We start from the raw sequence: 19,764 nt of genomic DNA on the forward strand, positions 1-19,764 counted from the left end.
ACCTCAGTAACTAAGCTAAACATTCTTTTTATCTGCACAATATAGCTATCGTTTTTTGTAATTTTACATTTATTTGTAAGCTTTGTGTTTTTCTTTTTTCTGCACCATATTGAGTGAATGACTAGCAAGTTAATCTCTTCCCTTTCCTAATCCTTACTTTTTGAATAAAAGTCAGTATTGTTACTACACAGTCACATGGTTCTTCTGCCTCACTTCTAGGTTCTAGTAAATTATAAAACTTGATTCATGAGCTTTAAAAGATGGAGGCAATGTCAGCAAGAGCCTTAGATCTATGTCAGAAAAAGAGTTCTTAGATAAAAGAAAGGATCTTTTGAAATGATTTTTTTAGCATATTAGTTTTCCTATTTGTCCCTAAACTTTTTGAGTACAGGGATTATGTTGAGTTTCATTTTATCCACAACTATGTTTCTAGAACTTTGCTTATTGCCTGACTCTGAATAGTTTACATCAGTTGAATTGTTTTCGCTGTAGCAATAGAAAAATCAATAATTCAAATACTTGGACCATGAATGAGAATGTTGAAATAATGTAACTGTGCACATCTGCATAAAGAAAAGGCATCAGTCTCAATTTGCAGAAACTTCTAGTTCCATTTCTCTGTAATCCCTTAGCCCGGCTTTCCTCATGTACACACAGGGTCTGCAAAGATTCCACACTTTTCATCTAAATACCAGGTGAGTCCAGGAGAGTGTAAAATTTTGAACAAAATCCTGAGCTTCACTCTAATGGAAAAAAGGAAGGAAGGAAAGAAAGATGGACAGATGGACAGACAAGCATGCAATGTGCCCACTCCTTCTCAATTGCTGTGGTCAGGTAGATTAGCATTTGCTGGTTGTCTCTGGTTTCTGTTACATGTTCTGTTCTTAGGTGAATGGGAGTTTTGCCCTGAAGCTGAGTGTGGCCCTTCCCGATCTAAATGGCCAGTGATCACAGAAGTGTGAAATGGCTGTGAAAAAGGCAATTAAAATGCTCACTATTTCTGAGGGAGTGGGAGAGACCAGACATTCCACATATTCAGATATTTCTTCTGATCTAAGCAAAGCCAATCTCAGAGGGGTGAAAGCTACAGGGAAGTTTGAAGTTTGCTAAAGTGCATTTTGAAGATCCTCGTGAATTTTTGATTATCAGTGGGTTGAATGTAAGTTTTTTTTTTTTTTTTTTTTTTTTTTTTAAATGTCTCGGTCATGGAGTAACAATGGAAAAGTATACAATGACCATTTCTGCAGAAATTTATTTTTATTGACTATTACTCCAGAACTAAGTGGAAATAAATAGCACTTTAAAATATTGTAGGTTATTGCAGCTTCAACACAGTTGAAGCTAAGTAACACTGAACAAACATAGGCACAAGTTAAAAAATATATATCTAACTACATTTTGCAAGACTGTGATAAATTGTTCTGAAATTGTATTTTATGAAATCACATTTACTTTTTCTTTCCATGATTAGATTTCATTTTGCATTAAAAAAAAGTCATAGGACTTGATTTTCGTTCCACTGCTGATTGGCTATATGAACTAGGGCAAGTCACTGAAACTTTATGTATTTTTTTTCTTATCTGTAGAACAATGGGTCCAACGAGGTGATTACTATACTCCTTTCCACCTGTAATTTTCTGTATGCCTGGCACACAGAGTTATAAAAATGTCAGATATCAGAGGAAACACACCATTTTCTCTCTGGTAGGGTCCCATTAAAAGCAAGCTGATAGATGGATTAAAATTTGTCAACCTAAATTCTGTTTCTCTTCTGATTTGATCTGGTTTTTCATGCCTTGGGCAATTGCATTAGAGATTATTTTCACAACTGACTGAATGGTAATAAAGTTGTTAACAGTTTCTGGGGAAAATGATTTCCATTTCTCTGATTTTAAGATATGTATCTATGAGGAAATAGAGAACGCTGTGATATCTGAAAAATCCATAAAATGAATGAATTCTTGTGGAATTCTGAATAAAAATTTCCAGGAAGCTCATGATGATAAGGTACAAAATGAGGTAGGACAGAGTCCCAGTAAAACCCCAGAGAGACACCTTAGAAAATCTTGTTCTTTCTGGATAATTTATCTTATCAAGTGCTCAGAGCTTACAGAATCAGCCCTTTTTACTGAAGGCACCAGATGTCTAAATGCATGGACCATGATGTTCTTGGAGGAGAAAAATACTAACAAGATAAAACTAACAACAACAACAACCAAAAAATACAAAACAAAAACAAAAGCCAAGAACAACAAAACCAAACAAAAACAAACAAAAAGCAAAAGCAAGACTAATTTGTTCAACAGGTACAGAGATCTTGGGGCTAGAATTGGGTATTGGGGTTGACTGAGTGGTGATATACATAAGTCAGGATTTAGGACCTGGTGGTTTACCCTGAAATAAAGATAACCTGTTGATACTGGGAGGGAAAACAGTAAGATTATTGGTAGCTCTGTAGAACTAGGAAGTACCGTCACCTCTGGGCCTTAGTTCTTGTCTCTGACTCAAGGGTTTGTCTGTGTACAGCAGAAAATGATGCAGAGCATTGAGGAGCGTCCTGAAGACAATCTGTCTCAAGCTTCCAGGGATCTTGTCCTGCTGGTTCTTCTGAGTTTAGAAATCTGCCTGGTTCCAGAAGCCATCCTGCTCCTGACTCCCATCGTGTCTGCCTATGAGCCAACTGTGAGGTGACCTAAGAAATCAAGGAACCTAACTTTGTCACCTTGTCTAACTCTCTAAAAATGTTTTTAATGTCTTGAAAACTGAAGTGAGCTGGGTGAAGAGGTTTCCTTTATGTCAACATCCATCATTCCCTAATGGTCCCTTAGAGTCATTGCTCGCTTGTCTTCTCTCCTCTTCCTGCATCTCATCTCCAGAGTCTTCAACTCCCGTTACTGCTGAAAACCAGAGCTTAGAAGAATTGTTCTAAGTAATGTTGAAGTCCTCTTGATTTACACAGCATGATGATACCTACATCTCTTTTATTGACTAATCCATGACATTCAGAAACAAATCTACAAATTTGTAGATTATCCAAATTGTTTAATAAATTTCTCAGAATCGAAATAAAGTGCATTCTAGACACCTCCCACCCCTCTTCTCACTTGGACACAGAACATGGGATCCCATGCATTCTGAAATCAGCATCACAGATGTCACAGGAAACAAGGTGACACACATGTGGCCAGGTTTCTATGGGGACATGTGACCCACGTGTCTTCTAGTTGGATGAAATCAGTTGCCCACAGTGGGCATCAAGCCTTGGCTGTGTTATAGAGCTTTAGTAGGGCAGTACTCCTTCCTCTCTGCCTGCCCAGCCAGTGCACCTGGCAGAGCTGACTCACTCTCAGTCTGGAAATTACAACTGATAAGACTACTTGCCAGAAATATTTTGTCTTTTTAATTAAAGACCATTAATAATTTCTTTTAGAAGTTTGACATGGAGTCCACCTTCAGCGCGGAGATATGTGAGGCTGAGCCACCTTCCTCCTAATCTTAAGGAAACACATTGCCAGAAGGGAAATGTTATTTTGCACTCCAGATATTGGGACTGGATTAAGCAGGAACTAAACTTGCCTAAAATTTGTTTTACTTCTTTTGGAACAATTGCTTATTTTATACTTTTTATAATATTATTCAAGCCTAATTTCTCAAAACTGAGACACAATTTTTTTCATTATGTTTTCAAGTTTTGTTTTAAAATTGTATTAGATTTACCAAAAAGTTGCAAAGAGAGTACAGAATTTTCCCATATATTCTTAAATCTTGTTTTCCTTATTCTTATCATCTTACATTAATACTGTACATTTGTAACAACTAATGAACCAGTACCAATATATTATTAATTAAAGATGCACTGTTTTAGTTTTCCTTGGTTTTCACATCAGGTTTTTTTCCATTCATCTTTTTCTTTACCAAGATCCCACCCAGGATGCCTTGTAGCTACTCACCACATACCCCTAGTGACCTCAAAGCTGTGCTGGTTTCTTAAATCTTTTGAAAGTTTGGGGATGATTTTTAGATATAATGTAGAATTTGTAACAACTGGAATTTGATGCTTTTATGATTAGATCATGGTTATGGATTTTGTGATGGGTGTTCTCAGCACATCATATCAAGGCTACACAGTACTATCAATGCGACCCGTCCAGGTTGGTGTTGACATTGACCCTGTTCACGGGGCTGAGGTGCTGATGTTCAGCTTCTCCGCTATGACAGGTGGTTTTCCCCTCCTCTTCTACGTTGTACTCTCTGGGAACAAGGCATTATGTGCAGCTCCCATTTAAAGTATAGGACGTCACGCTCCTCACTCCTTGAGTATGGGACACTGTTTAATATTTTAGATCAGAAAATCCAGGGATACTTCACTGATTTCATTGTTCAAATTGTTCCAGTTTTGGCTATTGGAGCTCTTTCATTTGATTACTGTGTCATTTGACATTCTCCAAAAATTGTGGATTTTTTTCTTTTTTCTTAAGTCATTTTCTTACTTTCTGGCACTACAAGCTGCATATTCCATGCCTAAGTTCCAACTTATCCACTTCTCCAAAGAATCCTGGTTTCTTTTATTGGAGAACAATATTAGAAAATAAGGACCAATTGCAACTGGGGTGTCATTGTTTCTAAACCATCTTGACTGGAAAATCAAGGAAATATGTGTGTGAGGTAGCCCATGGATATATACATATCTACAAGTACTTCTACATACATCATCTATGAGTATATTAAACTGAACATGAGCAATATTGGTGTGTCCAAATCAAATCCACTAACACATGGATCTTTCTCATCACCTTCTCTTGCTTATTGGCAACCTCCCACTCCAATGGCAAGAAATTAAAATTTCATAATCTGTCATCCAATTACTTAGCAGTTCAATTCCTGCACTTGAGAATAGAAGCAGTTTAGGCTGTTCAACCCACCACCCTCCTTTTCAAACATCTGGCCACCACTGATCTTTATTGTCTCTGTAGTTCTAACTCTTCCATACGGTCATTAAAATGCAATGGTAGTCCCTCCTTCCTCCATTCAAGGGGGGACTGTATAGAGGCAAAAGCGGGGTGGGAGGGGTGGAGGGGGAAGGAAAAAAATAGCAGAATGAATCAAAAACTATTACCTTAGGTAAATGTATGATTACACAAATGGTATGTGTCTACTTCGTGTATAAACAGAGAAACAAGATGTATCCCATTTGTTTACAATAAAAATAAATTAAAATAAATGCAATGGTAGTATATACGATGTCTCTAGACTTAATTCTTTTTGATACCCAACATGCAGTAAGATTTGTCTATGTGTTTATGTGGCTTGCTAGTTCATTTCTTTTTATATCTGAATAGAATTGCATTGTATGGATGTACCACACTTTTATTGATCAGTTCCTCTAATACTGGACATTTGGGTTGCTTCCAACTTTTGGCTATTATGAATAAAACTATTTTATCAATTTGTGTATAGATTTTGCATGGACATAAGTTATTAAATACGTGATGATCGTTGAGAGTACAACTAGGAGTACGACTATGTTTGACTTTGTAATTAAGTTTCATACTATCTTCCAAAGTGACTTTATCATTTTGCAATCTAAAGAGCAAAGAATGAGGGTTCCTGTTGCTCTGTATCTTGGCCTGCAACTGACAGGGGCAATTTTTTGGATTGCAATCATTATAATAGGCATTATTATTGTTTTAATTATCATTTTCCAAGGACAAAAGATGTCAAACTTCTTTACATATGCTTTATTGTCTGTACATATTATTCTTATTTATTTATTTATTTATTTGTTTGGCATAGGGGATTGAACCCAGGGGCACTCAACCACTGAGCCACATCCCCAGTCCTTTTTATATTTTATTCAGAGACAGAGCCTTGCTAAGTTGCTTAGGTCCTGGCTAAGTTGCTGAGACCCTCTTTGAACTTGTGATCCCCCTCCTCGACTCTGAGTTGCTGGGATGACAGGCATGTGTTGTTGAGCCTGGCTGTATATATTTTTCATGAGGTGTCCAAATATCTTTTCCATTTTTAAATGAGGTTGTTTATTTGCTTATTGCCGAAACTTAAGACTTCTGTAAAAGCATAAACGTGGACACGATTTTCTTAAATTTGTTTTTTATTTTATGTTTAAACTTTTTTATTTTTTAATTTGTTCTAATTAGTTATACATGACAGTAGAATGCATTTTGAAACATTGTACACAAATGGAGCACCACTTCTCACTCCTCTGACTGTGCTGAGTCACACCAGTCATGCAATCATATATGTATACAGGGTAATAATGTCCATCTCACTTCACTGCCCTTTCCACCCCCACACCCCCTCCCCTCCCCTCACTCCCCTCTGTACAATCCAAAGTTCCTCTGTTCTTCCCTACCTGCTCCCTGCCCCCATTATGGATCAGCATCCATTTATCAGAGAAAACATTTGGCCTTTGGTAGTCTGGGTTTGGCTTATTTCACTTAGCATGATATTCTCCATCTATTTAACTGCAAATGCCATAATTTCATTTTCTTTAAGACTGAGTAATATTTCATTGTGTATATATACCACATTTTCTTTATCCATTCGTCTGTTGAAGGACATATAAGTTAGTTCCATAGTTTAGCTACAGTGAATTTAGCTGCTATAAACACTGATGTGGCTGTGTCACTGTAGTATGCTGATTTTAAGTCCTTTGGGTATAAACTGAGGAGTGGGATAGCTGGGTCATATGGTGGTTCCATTCCAAATTTTCTGATGAACCTCCATACTGCTTTCCAGAGTGGTTGCACCAATTTGCAGTCCCATCAGCAATATATGAGTGTGTCTTTTTCTCCACATCCTTATTGCTTGTCTTCTTGATAATTGCTATTATGACTGGAGTCAGTGAAACCTTAGAGTAGTTTTGATTTGCATATCTCTAAATACTAGAAACAATGAACATTTTTTCATGTTTGTTGATTGTATTTCTTCTTCTTTGAAGAGTTCATTCAATTCCTTAGCTCATTTATTGATTGGGTTATTTATTTATTTTTTGGTGTTGAGTACTTGCAGTTCTGTATATATCCCAGAGATTAATGCTCTATCTGGGGAGGAGGGTATGGTAAAGATTTTCTCCATTCTTTGTAGGCTCTCTCTTCATGTTATTTATTGTTTCCTTTGCTGAGAAGAAACTTTTTAGCTTGAATCCATCCGTTTATTGATTCTTGATTTTACTTATTGTGCCTTGTTAAGGAAGTCAAATCCTAAACCAACATGATGAAGATTTGGGCCTATTTTTTCTTCTATTAGAGGCAGGGTCTCTGTTCTAGTGCCTAAGTCTTTGATTCACTTTGAGCTGATTTTTGTGCAGGGTGAGAAATAGAGGTTTAATTTCATTTTGCTACATATGGATTTTAAGTTTCCCCAGCACCATTTGTTGAATTGGCTATCTATTCTGCAATGGTATGTTTTTGGTGCCTTTGTCTAGTATGAAATAACTGTATTTACTCTAGCCAGAGCAATCAGACTGAAGAAAGAAATTAAAGGTGCTCAAGTAGGTAAAGAAGAATTCAAACTATTTGCCGATGACATGATTCTCTATTTGGAAGATCCACAAAATTCCCACCTGAAAACTTCAAAAATTAATGAATGAACTCAGCAAAGCAGGACCATAAAATCAATACCGATAGATCAAATGCATTTTTGTACATCAGGGATAAAACCACTGCAAGAGAAACCAGGAAAACTAAATTCACAAGAGCTTCAAAAAAAAAATAAAGTATTTGGGTTTGGCCTGCTCATTCTGTTAACTGCACACTCACACAATAGAAGTTTGTAATTTTATTAATGTCCACCTTATCTTCCTTTTCAGTTGTGGAATATACTTTTGGATTTGTATCAGAAACTCAACAAACACAAGACATCTTAGATTTTCTTTTAATAGTTGCATAATATTTTATTGTACATATGAGTCTCTAATCCATTTTGAATCGATTATTATTAGATATAACATCTATCTCTAGGTTTACTTTCTTGCAAATTGTTGTCTAATTGTTCTACAATCATTTGTTGAAAAGACTATCTTTTGTCCATTGAATTGATCTATGTCTGTCAAAAAAAAAAAAAAAAACAAAACAAGTTGACTTTACTTGTCCAGGCCTATTTCTAGGTTGTCTATTCTGTTTTATTCACCTGTGTACTTAATCTTTCATAAACACTAAAGGGTCTTGATTACCGTGGCTCAATAAGTAAGTGTGAGTGTGAGTCCTCCACCTTTCTTCTTGGGAGTGTGAGTCCTCCACCTTTCTTCTCCTTCCCCATTGTGGTGGCTATTCCGTGTTCTTTGTCCTCCCACATGAAGTTTAGAAATAATCTGTCAACCTGCACCAAATAACTTGTGGCAACTTTTTTGAGATTGTTTTGAATTAATAGGTCAAGTTGGGAAGAACTGACATCTGAAAATTATTGAGTTTTCCAATTCATGGATACCTGAAATACTCCAATCTGATATGGGTCTTGGGTGATAACTGTCCTCATACAGTGGTTGGAAAGTGTCTGCTCTTCTATGCTTCTATTTTTGGAAGAGATTGTGAAGAACTGGCTTTATTATTTCTTGAGATGTTCAGGAAAATTTACCAACAAAACTTTGTGTCTTTTTTTATGGAAGGCTTTTAATTATTGATCCAATTTCTATAGTAGATACTCAAATTTCCATCTTTCTTTGAGTAAATTTGGTACCCCCCCCCTTTTTTAAGAAATTGGTCTATTTCATCCAAGTTATTAACTTGTGGGCATAGAGTTGTTTATCACATGCCAATATTATCATTTTAATGTCTACATGATCAGTTAGTGACATTCCTTTGATGCAACTTTTTGCTAGTTTGTTATCTTTAATACTTAAATCTTCAAGTTAAAAAAATATACTCCACCTAAAAATGTGAATCAGGAAATAAACTACCAATATAAAGGTTTGTTTATGATAGTGTTCTGTCCTTTTAACTATTTTTGAGATGATCTAAGTAATGCAAGCATTTGTCTTTTAAAATTGCAAAGCTCTCTTTGTACACTAGCTTCTCCATCCTGCTGTTTATCTGCAAAGCTTCATTTGTGCGGTTCTTCCTGGATTCAGGCCCCAAACTTCCAGCCATTCCAGCTATACAAACATTGGGACTTGATAAATCCACACATCGGCATTTGATAATAGAAGCATCGTTTGCATCTCTACTAATAATGATGTACAATTAAAATCTCTAAGTTTTACTCTTCCAAGCTTTGGAATCAGCATTACTGTTATTTCTTTAAAAAAAAACTTTTGTTGTTGTTGTAGATGAACACGGTGCTATTTATTTATTTATTTATTTATTTATTTTTATGTGGTGCTAAGGATGAAGACCTGTGCCTCATATGTGCTAGGCAAGTGCTCCACCACTGAGTTACAACCCCGGCTCCCTGTTATTTCCTCTTAACCACTCATTTTTCCACCACAATGGACAACAATTGCTAAATAACTGTACTTTTTTTTTTCCTCCTAAGTGTGGCCAAAGAGAAGAGTATTTTGTTTTACTGCTCCTGACATTTCAATTTGTCCACAGATCCATATTTATCTCTGTGGATGTGAGTCTTGTAATAGAGACAAGCATTTCCATCCCATTTATTTTCATTTTGAAGTTGGGGATTAGAGAACTGACTGATTTGAGGAGAGATCAGAAGGTATTTTATATATTTTACACAACATAATAGTTCAACTGTGTAAGCATGGCCAAGTACAGTTTGACAGATATGCCAAGGCAAACCCATTGGAACTGAAATCTCTGTTAAATATCAGCAGTCTTCGATTGACTGGCTTTTGTACTTCAGTACACAATAATGAACCCTCAGTAAATATCATTTCATTTATAGGAAAGCAAGGGTCACTTTCTTAGCCAAGATCACAGAAGCGATTTACATTCCTTCCCTAAACTGCAAGACTTAGAAAAGAATATTATCAAAGATGACCCCCTTCAAACACAGGTGAACCCCTTTGGGTATTCTCAGTCGTTTTATTTAAAGCATTCATAATAGAAATCTATCTATCTATTTTTTACTGTAGATTTTATCACTTCTAGTATAATCCTAACTCAAAGAATTTCTTTTAGCTTGAGTACATATTAACATATATTTAAAACTGTCATAATTTGCCAAACTAGTTGTTAGTCTGATTTGGAAGTCATCTGGTCAGGTACATCATCTTTCATATAAACTTTGATTCTGAAATGACTTCAAGTTTCTGAGATTCACTCTAAAAGTCTTTACTGGAGTAAGTTTTATAATTTTTCCAAGATTACTTTGATACTCAGATCAGCCTGGAAGAAACATGCAAAACAAATTTAGTAGTCAGAGTTTGGACACAGGGGTGCCGTGAGAATGTGTGGATAAGATGGCTGTTTGCTTGACTGCTGGGGGAAGCTCTTTGGGTGGTACCAGCATTGCACTGGAACTATGGCTCCAAGAACCCAGTTGGAGGGTCAAGGGCATCAGTAAGGTGGTGGCAGGTGTTCTTTTGCTTTGCATGTGTTGCCGTGTGCAGGATGATTCCAAAGGATGTTGTGCTGTCTGGCTATCGACTCTTTATAAAGATGAGGTGGAAGAAGGGAGCTGTGTTTAGCTAGTCTGTATAGTCTTTGTTCTACTCACTCTTACTAATCTACTACTTTGTCTTCTATCACATTATTCTTCTGTTGAACTATTATCTGGATTGTATTATGAATGATAGGGCTCGGATTTTTAAAGAAAGGCAAATGAGAAATATTGGATACAAATCCTTTAACTTAACTTTTTCATTTGTATTTCATATCTTGTATCCTATAGTAGTATTTTCATAGTAGGACTAATGTGTAGTTGACTGAGAACCTTATAAGGCAAATGTAGGAACTTTTCAGTTTAGATCTGAATTTAATCTGAATGAATTCTTGCTAGTCTTATATGTACACAGTTTTGGGACAACATTAGATTTGTCTGATTCTTCCTGAAGCTCTCAGAAAGAAGTGATAATAGATGTAGATTATAAACATTTCCTGGAAATATTACAAAATTTATAACCACATTTGAACTATTTCATTTATAGGAAAGCAAGGGTCACTTTCTTAGCCAAGATCACAGAAGCAATTTAAATAACATGAAATGGGAATTAATGATTTACATAACATGAAATGGGAATTAATGGTCTACCTAATGGGAATTAATGATTTACATAGTAGAAAGTTTTTTCTCCATTTTCCTTATTATATGTATTAAGCTAGAACTAACTTTTGTTAACTCTCTCCATGCACAGCACCTGGAGAGGAAGCTGCTGCAGCAAAGACTTGTACCATCTGCCCCCAGATCTCCTGGGGAAGTTCATGCCATTGGAATCATAAAATCCTCTGAAAGTCCACATATGAAAGGGTGCATCCCAGGTTGGTGCTACTGGGAGGAGGTGAAACCTTTGAGGGTGGCTCCTTGTGGGGGGTTCTTAGGTTTGGGGTGATGTGCCCTTGAAAGGGACAGTGGGACCTTGATCCCTTCCTCTTCCTGGTTTATTTCCTGGTCATGAGGTGAGTGGTTTTGCTGTACCATAGAGCCCTACCATGATGTGCTGCTGCTGCTTCCCTACAGGCTGAAAGCAAAGGGTCCAATCTGTAACCTCCAAAACCGTGAGTCAGAGTAAACCTGATTTCTTTATGCTCAACATTTGTTCATACTCGGTGATGTCAAACAGAATTCCAATTGACAGTTGTCTGTAGAAGATTTTTAAATGCAAGTGGAAGTGACTGGAATGTTCTTTTGCCTCTTTATCCAGCACCGTTCTTGTCATGATGCCCTCTCTTCTTCAGATGTGCTGGTTTAGGAGGGAGAAGAACTCAAGAAGGAAAAAATGGTGGTGCCTTTCAACCACATTCGAAATGGAATTTATGAGACTGTTTCTGTGAAGTCAAGTCTTTTAAAAAGGCGTTGGGGTTAAAACTAATTTGCAATCAAAGACATTTGAGTCTTTTCTGGAACCAGGTAAAACTTGGCAGAATTAATTTTAGAAAACCAACCATATAAGAGGTTTTCAGTTATCTTTATTCTTTATTAAAACTGCAAAATCATATATATTAGAAAAAGACTGAAGGCTAGCATATTTTTTAAAAATGTGAACTTTTTTTAAGATGTGAGAGCATCATCTATTCAAGTACAAGCCATTATCCTGAAAGTTATTTAATTAAATACAGGAGCACTTCTGCAACGGAGGCAATTCAACATGATTTGAAATTCTGGAAATTCCATTTTATAGCAGACAGAACAGGAAGGCATTTATTTAAGGTGCTGGTGGTGGCTGGCAACAGGAGTTCATGCATTGATTGATAATTGCTGAGTTGTTTGTTTCCAGAATTCAAGCATTCTCCAGGTGCCTGTGAACAGGCAGTGCTGAAGATTGGCACGAATGCCAGTTTATCCTGCTACTTCCAGACAGGGAGAACTTCTGCCTACAGAGCTTACCCATCATTCTCCAGTCAAGACTAACGTTGATCTCTGGCACCTAGATTCTTTGTTACATATCTATCATCAGTATATGTAGAAACGAGAGGTGCCTTTAGGCAGTTGAATGTTGTTGGAGTACTTTGTTGTTGAAAACTTATTTACTTGTCCAAGATATTGATGACATTTTAAGATCAAGTTTGCTTCTCTATACCTTGGCTCCAGAGAGACGTGTTTCCCAAGGTATGCAAAAAATTTCAATTGATACCTGTTTAGCTCTTCTTGACTTACAAATATTTCTCATACACATGATCACGTGTCAGAACTCTTCAAAATCAATATGATCTTTCCTCATTTTACATTGGCCCTGTGTTGGGAGCTTGGCTTATTGTAATTTCCTATTGCTATTCTAATACATTGCCACAAATTTAGTGGTTTAAGACAACACAAATATATTTTCTTAAAATCCTGGAGATCAGAAGTTCTAAATTCAGGGCTGAATTTCTCCTGAAGGTTCTAGTGAGGAGTCTGTTTCTTCCCCTTTTCCAGCTTGTTGGAAGGTCTGTGGATTTATTGGTTTGTGGCTCTTTCCTCCATATTTAAAGCCAGCACACCATCTTCCAACCTCTTCCTTCCTGCATCTATTGTCACATTGCTTTATTCTTTCTCTGACTCTTCTGTTTTCCTTTTATAAGGATCATTGTGAATACATTGAGTCCACTCAGATAATACAAGAGAATTATCCCATTCCAAGATCCTTGACTCACTCACAACTTAAAAACATCCCTTACTTTGCAAGGTAACATATCCAGAGGTTCTGGGGATTAGGTTGTTGACATCCTTAGTGGGGGTAGGCATTATTTAGCCTGCCACATCTATGTAATCTAATTTAATTTCTACCTACTCTGTGAAGTGGGTATTTTTTTTCCATTGTATAACATCAAGGAAATAGATTTAAAAGGGTTGAATATTCATAGGCAATAGAGAGGATTGAAATTCCTCACAGGAGAGAATGAAATTTTAATTAAGTGCCAGATTGACCATCATCCTTGGGTCTGCCTGCAAAACCCATGCTTTTCCCTTTCACAGTAGTTTTCCAATATGGTATTCTTAGAGACTCTCTTCCAGATGATAATATCACATGCTCAAGCAAAAGAGGTTCTCAGAAAAAAAAAAAGTTGGATAAAAGCTTCATGCTATAGCTTTGTTAAAGGTTTATATTGTGTGTAATGATGTCACAACCTCCAGATTACTATAACAACAACAACAGCAACATCAACAATTCCTTTATTACATTTTTCTTGACCTGACATTTCCTAAAATTATTTGTGTAAGAATAATTGGTGGGCTGGGAGATAGCTCAGTTGGTAGAGTGCTTGCCTCATAAGCACAAGGCCCTGGGTTCAATCCCCAGCACCGCAAAAAAAAAAAAAAAAAAAAAAAAAAAAAAAAAAAGAAAAAATTGTAAATTGCTTTTTGGGATAGGGGTAGGCATTATACCTAAAAGCTCTTCCCAAACAGAAGAATTCAGTTTTGATAAACATTAAACAGATTCTACATCCTTTTACACAAAATTTGTAAAGTTTTAAAAGTAACCTTATTTAACTAAATTCATTGTTACTAATTGGCAGTCCAGAACTTCAAGATGAAGTTTTCTGACCTTAAGTAGAATATTCTTTCCATTATGTTACTATTGTAAAGACTTAGAAACATGAAAACACACCACACACACACACACACACACACACACACACACACACACAGAATTGAAAGATTTATTGTACTAAAATCATGTCACAATTATTTTTAATTAATCTCTGAAGCAATGGCAGACAGCTCATTGATGAATGTCATGCAAGAAAGGATTGATATGATTGAAACAAATGAGAAAATAAATGCTTTGTGCTAATTGAAAACAATACTCAGAACTCTTCAAATCTTCTGTTATATCTGTAAAAGGGAGGCATTACTAACTGCACAGCATTAAGATACTTAGCTAAGTGGGTGTTAGTGTTTTTTTCCTGTTATTTCTCTAAATCTTATGCAAGAACTAGTTTATTTATTTTTTACTTTTTATTTAGCTTCTTTTTTTATTCTTTTATTTATTTTTTTGACTCATTGTACACAAATTGGGTACAAACATTGTTTCTCTGGTTGTACCCAAAGTAGAGTCAAACCATTTGCATAATCATACATGCACATAGGGTAATAATGCTTGTCTCATTCTATTATCTTTCCACCCCCCCTCCTTCACCCCTCACTTCCCTCTACAAAATTCATTGTTCTTCCATTCTTCCCTTTCTCCTCCCCTGCCGTTATGTATACTCATCCACTTATCAGAGAAATCATTCAGCCTTTGCTTTTTTGGGATTGGCTTATTTCACTTAGCATGAAATAAGCTCTACCCATTTACCTGCAAATGCCATAATTTTATTCTTCTCTGTGGTTGAATAATATTCCATTGTATATATATATTTACCACAGTTTTTTTTCCTCCCATGCTTATCCAGTGGAAAATCATTGATTTGATTTACTAGGAAAATCCTCACACTATTACAAAGACATGGCAGCTCTTTTCTTGGATCCCCATCCAAATGACTGTAAAACTCAAAAGGTTTCACGTTTCTCTTTCTGTTTATTGACTTCATAAATGTATTTTTTTCATCTTCAAATGGGTATGTCATGGAGCACTGTTGCTTCTGGTTGATGAATTTGATATAAATAATTATCTCTTTTATTCATCATTAGTTGGTTCCAAGTAAACCATTGATCTAAAAGTTTGGCATTGCTGAGATTGCATGCCACCTAGTTGAGCTGGGAATTTAATGAGAATAATTTTTTTTTTGCTTGTTTTCATTGTTTGATCAGTAATTAAATCTTAACTAAATAAACAATTAGTAAAGATTCTTCTCAAATTGCATATTGACCATGATGCTCAGAAGCTAGCTTGCTTTCTCTGGTTCCAGTTTTGAAAATGTAAGGACATTGCTTCTTGAAAATTTAATGTATTAATTTTAGTTTTTCATTACCTTAATTTCATTCTTGCATTTTTTAATTTCAATTACATTATTGATTTGTAATCATTCTCAATGACCTCAAGAAGTCAGGCAAATAGCCAAAGTACACAAATGTTCATACATCTTATCAAGCACATAAATTGAAAAAAACAAAATATTAAAATTGTCAAATTATTTTTATTTTCAAATATTTAGAAATGTATTATTTAGAATTTGAGTAACAAATAGTATTGACTTTTCCTCTTTGTCTTTTTGAAAATGTATGATAAAATAATTTTACAGAATAAAAATACTTGCAGTTCTAATAATCCCTGTCCATCTATTTGCCAAAGTAAAATAAAATAACTATTATTGTCTCTCAGTTATATCTGGGCCTACATATACACAAAAATAAGAACATGATTGTTCAATATAGAAATATATTTCTTAGCTGAAATGTTCAAATGTTTCAGTATTTTCCTAATACCTTTGCAATTACAAAGTAGCACAGAAATTGAAACAAGAAAAGGGATGCTATGTACTAACTAGAAACAATACTTTGTAATGTAAAAATCTTTTTTCAGTCTTTTTAGAAGGCCTATTTCACAAGTAAGGTCGTTTACCTGGCTTGTTACCCAAACGGTCCCCTGATCAAATTGTTGCTAAAGTTGGTTGCAATTACCCTAAAACCTTCCTGATGTTTGAAGAGTTAGCAGTTATTTTAGTACACATGGGGAAAGCTATGCAGAAGCATTTTGGGGGCAGCGTGAACTCTATGTGAGTTTTCTCTGATGCTCCTCACTAAAGATCACAATATGGCTTTTGTTCCCTGGAATTTTAGCAAACATTTCTTTTTTGTTTCTTTCCAGTATATTCACTAGAGATATAATAGTTGTCCTAGGTGTAGGAAATTTGGAGACAGGGTTCCTATTGTGCTAAAGTTCGCACTTCAATGAGGCAAAAAAGGCAAAGGAGCAGAAATGATTGAGAGGGTGATGAGAAGTTCTGTTGAAGAAACGTGTTGGTGAGAGGAGGGCAGATCATCACCAGGATAATTAGACTGAAAAATAACCTAAAGAGGGCGTTCTTAGATTCTTAGATTGCAATGCTAGATCTTTCAACTTTGGCCTTTATTTTATTTATTTATTTTTTTTTTTGCACTTTTTTGGTATCTATTTTGATTTATTCCCCTGAACAATAACAACAGCAACGACAGCAACAACAACAACAAAAATCCAGAGAAAATTTCTCCTACATTTCGTGTTCTTAATAAAGAGTTTCTAGTTGGAAGAATTAAACTCAGTTCTTAGCCTAACGATACATTGTTCATGGTTCTCATTTTCATTTTGAAATATGTTTATTTAACCCAAAGAATGGACTTAAATAGTGCCCCCTTGACTTAGCCAGGTCAATTTAGAAAACTCCAGCAGACAACAGGACGTGGCACAAAGACCACACATGTGAAGACTATATGTATCTTTTATTTATTAAAAGCTTTGTGTCAATGTTTTATGGTTTGTTACTCATACATCATCATCATCATTATTATCATTATTTTAGCAAGTGCTAGTTTCAAGTGAAAATTGCCCTGGGCACATTAAGCAGGCCAGAAGACTATCAGGATAGGGGAGAGACACAGACACAAAGGGTGGCAGGGAGTGAGAAAGGACTGGGTGGCATTAGGGCTGCAATCTGTCACTGATCAGTCATGTGTGCTTGCTAGTAGTTGCTTATCAAAGTGAGGTTCCTGCCTCCTCCTGAGACCGGCAGAGGGGGGTGCTATCCCCTTCTATAATTAGTTTTAAAGGGATGGCTCCCAGTTCTTGAGAAGGGGCATCTCTTGAGTTGCAAAGTTTTAAGGAAACTGGGTAAAGATTTATTGCATCTCCAAAGGTCATGGAAATAATTTATCAAAGCAAGTTTCCTATGGAATTTGCTCTCAGAAAGAAGAAGTCATGAGCCTTGCATGAAGAAGAAACCCCCATAACGTTTGGTCAGGCTGAAGGAATGGTAAGGCTGTGTTGGTGTCTAGACATTAATGTTGCATATTTTATCCTTAATTTTCAGAAATATGCATATCAGGCAGATTTTATATTAATCTGTGTTTTAAAATTAAGAAACCGAGGCACCCTGGGCTCAAACAAATTGCCTGAGGGCATAGAGCTTTTAAGTGGCACTGATTCCAGTAGCACCCAGCCTGTCTGAGTAGGATCTGTGACTTCATTCCATGGAATTTGTGCCACTGTATAACACAGCTCTAACAGAGGCCACTAAAGTTGACAAAGTGCATTTCTCATATTGAATCTCTACAATGACTTGGTATTATTGTCACTTTTTCCTAAAGGAAACCTTGAACTTATAGAGTATGATGACAAAATGAAACCATTGGTGAGTGATCAGTTCATCTTGTTACCATCCAAATGCTGCTCTTTTGAGGTATTAATTGCACTAAACACTTTGACTTCTCAAAAATTAGGTAAAATCTGCAAACAATGGCCAGAGCTAATGCCTTGCCAAAAATAAGATGTGTTTTTTCCTTAATGGAAAAAAAAAAAAAAAAAGACTAGATGTCATATAGTTTTTTTACCTTTGAGGAAATATTGTGATCTTATATGAATTTATGAAAAATAATAAAACTGACCACCCATTCATTTATCATCTAGGTTTGTTATATTTTGTTAATTTTTTAGCATATTTGTTTAGATTTTTGTTTCTTGTTTTATAAAATATGAACTTGGAACTCATTGTAATTCCTGAATATGAGGGCTTATGTTTTAATCAATTGAAAAAAAAATAACAATCAATTAGCATTTTGAAAGTTCCAATTAGTTAAGAGAATTTCACAATCCTGTTGTCCGTGTCACTCAGGAGGACCCCTGTCCTTTCCTTCCATAGGCATTAACACACAATCCCCTTCCTTACCCAGATCAATGAGGTGTTCCCATTCCTGGTATTCATAGTGAGCTTCTCAACGTGCTACTGAGTTTTCAATTCTCTATTTTTTTGCCCCTAAATCTCTTCCTAAATTTCTTGCAATTCTGATATGAAAAAAGATTTTTTTCTGTAATATTTCCCTGGAAATTTAAGCTCTTTTCCCTTAATAGCAGGAGCATTTTCAGATATTTGAGATCTTTATATTCTCATGTGTTTCCAGAAAAACATGTTGAAGTAGATAGAGTCATTTGCCACATAATGATATTCCTATTAAGGATGGGCTGTACATATGTTTTAGTCAACTGTCTGCTAATGTGATCAATATACCCAGCAAAAATAACTTAGAGAAGGAAAAAATGATTTGGGCTTATTGTTTCAGAGGTTCAGTCCAGGGTTTGCCAGCCCAAAAGCCTTGGGCCCAAGGGGAGGCAGAACATCATGAGGGGTGAGCATGGTGGAAGAAAACTACCCCGTTCATGACATCTAGGAAGGAGGGAGGGAGAGAGAGAGAGAGAGAGAGAGGGAGAGAGAGCACTCTGCTCTACTCACTAGGGACAAAATAAAATCTCCACAGACATGTCCCAGCAACCTACTTCCTTTACCCGTCCTACCTGTATATAGTTACCATTCATTAATAAATTCAAATTATTAATCCATTAAGTGAATTAATCCACTGATTAGATTACGGCTTCCATAATCTAATCATTTCACCTCTAAACATTCCTGCATTGTCTCACATATGAGCTTTCAGAAGACATTTCACATTCAAACAGTAACAACGTATGGTGGTGGTCTTATAAGATTATTTTTCTAGTGACATCGTAGCCATCTTGGTTTGTGAAAGTGTGCTCTGTGGTGTGCACAGGATGATGAAATCACTCAATGACAAATTCGTCAGGAGGTGTCTCCTCATTATGTGATGGATGACTGTACTCTCAGTGAATGACTCTTAAGGCCATGAATATGTGTCTTTAAACAAACATCAATGCACTCTGATTAGATAGAAAGATTTGAACTTTTCTGAAATCTTCAGATTTCAAATAGTAATATGTGTAGTTTATGTATTTTTATCTAAAGGCTATTTAAATGCACTTGAGTTTTGCTGCAAAAATAAATCACATTCTATTTATCTAATGAAATATGAAAGTTGGAATATGTGTGCTAGCTGGAATGCTTCCTTATATCCAAGTCTTGCACTTCACAGAGCCATGTCAAAATGGAGACCACACCATTCTCAGAAACGTAGGACTGATGGATAGTATGGAGATAATATGTTATATATTCAAGGTCATCCTACGTTCTTTGTTCAAGTATAGTGTGGTGTTTTAAGGAACTGACAGGTGTCAATCTAAGTGACTGAGGCTTAGAAAAAAGGTCACTCTCACAAGAGTGTTTTTCC

Source organism: Sciurus vulgaris (genome assembly GCF_902686455.1).
Source record: "Sciurus vulgaris genome assembly, chromosome: 7".
Classification (NCBI taxonomy): Eukaryota; Metazoa; Chordata; class Mammalia; order Rodentia; family Sciuridae; genus Sciurus; species Sciurus vulgaris.